The sequence below is a fragment of the Rattus rattus genome, chromosome 2 (assembly GCF_011064425.1).
Source record: "Rattus rattus isolate New Zealand chromosome 2, Rrattus_CSIRO_v1, whole genome shotgun sequence".
Lineage (NCBI taxonomy): Eukaryota > Metazoa > Chordata > Mammalia > Rodentia > Muridae > Rattus > Rattus rattus.
The window spans coordinates 77163270-77167190 of NC_046155.1; the positions used below are offsets into that span (position 1 = coordinate 77163270).

The 3921-nt window shown below is 39.2% G+C and overlaps 1 pseudogene; it reads left to right on the forward strand.

Annotated features, from left to right (window-relative positions):
• Positions 1 to 861: 861 nt before the first annotated feature.
• On the forward strand, positions 862 to 3105 carry LOC116893126 (annotated as a pseudogene).
• Positions 3106 to 3921: the final 816 nt, after the last annotated feature.

Below are 3921 nucleotides of genomic sequence, written 5' to 3' on the forward strand. Positions count from 1 at the left end.
ATGTCTCTCAAGAAGAATTGTCCCAAGAATATGGTGTTAGCCGTTCTTGCTCATTTCATCAACCTTTGACTCAAAGAAGACAGAACTCATGTCTGTTTAGTTGGTATCTGCCTCTATAGTGCTCAGCTTGTAGCAAGTACTTTTGTACATCCTAGATGGATGGATGAGTAGACGAATGTGGTTGGACGGTGGATGGATAGATACAATGAAGATTGGATGGATATATAGGGGTTAAGTGAGTGGGTGTACGCATGTATGAAATAAAGTATGAATGAATGGATATGGCTGAGCGGGTGGATGGATGATAGATAGATAGATGAATACACATCTGTGGATAGATAGTTGAGTGGATATGTAAGTGGTTGATGGATATGTTTCTATGTATCTTTAATATTGCCCCAGACAGCCAAGGCTTACTTTTTAGTCTTTTCTTCTACAGTCAGAGTTTTAACAGATCATTCATTCCCTGGCTCCCTATTTCCATGTCAGTAGCTGATACCAGCCCTTACTTCTCATTACTAACTGGACCTAAGAGTCTTTGGTTATTCTTTCTGGAAGCCACATTCATTCTTCCATATTTATATTCTAAGCATAGGTGTCATCTAATTTGCAACAACTCTTACAAGCCAAACACCCAGTTCCATGACATTCATCTTACCTGTGTCCAAGTCCAACCTGTCACCAAACCAGCAATCTTACATGCAATGATTTAGCAATCTACTTTTCTTCCATCTTGTGGCTCAACCTCAAGTCTTATACTCTAAAGCCAGATACTTAAGCTATGAATAAGAAGATTGAACCACAGTTGCTTCAGTGTCCTGGTGCAGTTAGTCACATTTTGTGCATGCTCATTCAGCCAAGATGCTTGAAGAAACCCAGACCCAAGGCCAACCAATGGAAGAGGAGGTTGAAACCTTTGCCTTTCAGGCAGAAATTGCCCAGTTAATGTCCTCGATCATCAACACTTTCTACTCGACAAAGAGATCTTTCTGAGGGAGCTCATTTCCAATACATCAGAGGCTCTGGATAAAATGAGATACGAGAGCTTGACAGACCCTATTAAACTGGACTTGGGGAAGGAGCTGCACATTAATCTGATTCCCAACAAACAAGATCGAACCCTCCCTATTGTTGATACTGGAATTGGAATGACCAAGGCTGACTTGATCAATAACTTTGGCACTATTGCCAAGTCAGGCACCAAAGCCTTCATGGAGGCTTTGTAGGCTGGTGCAGATATCTCTATGATTGGCCAGTTTGGTGTTGGTTTTTACTCTTCTTATTTGGTTGCTGAGAAAGTGACTGTCATCACAAAGCATAATGAGCAGTATGCCTGGGAACCCTCAGCTGGGGATTCTTCAGGGTGAGGACTGGTATAGGTGAATCAATGGTTTGTGGAACAAAGGTTACCTTGCATCTGAAAGAAGACCAAACTGAGTATTTGTAGGAAAGAATAAAGGAGATTGTGAAGGAACATTCTCAGTGTATTGGCTATCCTTTTACTCTCTTTGTGGAGAAGGAACATGATAAGAAAGTCAGTGATGGTGAGGCTGAAGAAAAGGAAGAGAAAAAGGAAGAGAAAGAAAAGAAGAAAAGTAGTATGATGATAAGTGTGAAATAGAAGATGTTGGTTCTGATACAAAAGAAGAGAGGAAGAATGGTGACAGGAAGAAAAAGACTATAAAGGAAAAGTATATTGATCAAGAAGAACTCAACAAAACAAAGCTGATTTGGACCAGAAATCCTGATGCCATTACTAATGAAGAATATGGAGAGCTCTACAAGAGCTTAACCAATGATTGGGAAGAACATTTGGCAGTAAAACATTTTTCTGTTGAAGGACAAATAGAATTCCGGGCCCTTCTTTTTGTCCCAAGACATGTTCCTTTTGATCTGTTTGAAAACAGAAAGAAAAAGAACAACATCAAATTGTATATTCGCAGAGTTTTTATCATAAATGACTGTGAGGAGTTAATCCCCGAGTATCTGAATTTCATCAGAGAGGTGGTGGATTCTGAGGATCTCCCTCTAAATATTTCCCATGAAAAGCTGCAACAAAAAGCAAAATTCTGAAAGCTATTAGAAAGAATTTGGTCAAGAAATACTTAGAACTATTTATTGAACTGCCCAGAGAGAAATAGAACTACAAAAAGTTTTATGAACAGTTCTCAAAAAATATAAAGCTTGAAATTCATGAAGACTCTCAAAATCAGAAGGAGCTTTCAGAGCTGTTGAGATACTTACTACACATCTGCTTCTGGGGATGAGATAGTTTTCCTGAATGAATTACTGTGCCAGAATGAAGGAAAACCAGAAGCACATCTATTTTGTCACGGGTGAGCCAAGGACCAGGTTGCCAACTCAGCCTTTGTGGAATGTCTCTGAAAACGTGGCTTAGAAGTAATCTATATGTGTGAGCCCATTGATGAGTATTGTGTGCAACAGCTGAAGGGCTGAGGGCAAGACCTTGGCGTCAGTTACCAAAGAAGGACTGGAGCTTCCAGAAGATGAGGAGGAAAAGAAGAAGCAGGGAGAGAAAAAGACAAAATTTGAGAACCTCTACAAAATTATGAAAGATATTTTGGAGAAAAAGGTTGAAATGTGGTTGTATCAAATAGATTGGTGACATCCCCATGCTGTATTGCCACAAGTACATATGAGTAGAGAGCAAACATGGAGAGAATCATGGAAGCTCAAGCCCTCAGAGACAACTCAACAATGGGTTACATGGCATTGTAGAAACACCTGGAGATAAACGCTGATCACTCCATTATTGAAACCTTAAGGCAAAAGGCGGCAGAGACTCATAAGAATGACAAGTCTGTGAAGGATCTGGCCATCTTGCTGTACAAAACTGCACTCCTGTCTTCCGGCTTCAGTCTGGAAGATCCCCAGATCCATGCTAACAGGATCTACAGGATGATCAAGCTTTGGCTAGGTATTGATGATGATGATCCTACTATGGATGATACCAGCACTGCTATAACTGAAGAAATGCTACCCCTGGAAGGAGATGACGACACATCACTCCTAGAAGTGTGTTTGATGCTTGCCTTCATTCCTTCTGATAACATATTTTCCAGGACTTTTGTTTATCTTTGTTAATATTTAAAACATCTGTGTGGCATGAAAACTAAGGGAAAGATAAAATTTCTGCACGTGATACTGTGATACTGTAGTTTGACTCAAGAAGCTGATAGAATGTTTGTTGTAAGACGTAATGTAACCTACTGTTAATGTTAACTTTGTGGTCTGAAGTGTTTAGCTTTTGAGCTTAATCCTTAGTAGACCAAATTAAGATGGCTTAAGTTTCTTCTTAAATTTTTTTCATTCCCTGTAGTTAATTTTGCATGTATTAGTCTTAGAAGTAAACACAAGTTAAAACAACTTGACAGAGGAATTTCCCAAGTGACTTGTTTTCCAAAGTACCGAGAACAAAACCCTAAATTTCACTATGTCTTATAACTCAGCGAGGCTTGTGAACAGAAATAATAGTGCCCAATCACATTCTGCTTTAAAAGGTAAATACAGATGAAATAAAAAGGAAAAAAAAAAGAAGATTGAACCAATGATTTAATGAGTGAGAAGAGGCTAGACTTGAACATGGTGAACAAATTATTTAGAGATAATTCATGTGCTAGGACTATCATGTGATCCCAGTTTAGCCTCCCTGTAAGGGAAGCAGAAGTTAGGCCACATCAATGAGGTTGGTGAGTTTGTCTGAAGTTCTCTAAAGAAGTCAATTTATATTGAAGGGAGTCAGTTATTTGGCCTTGGCTGGAACAGATTAGTAATTGTCCGGAGATGAAATGTCAAGAATCAAGAGCCAAAGCTTGCTTGCACTCTCTTTAGTCCCTGTCAATAATTTCACTGTCATTCACTGTATCAGACCTACTATCCTCATGGCTAGTAGATAAAATC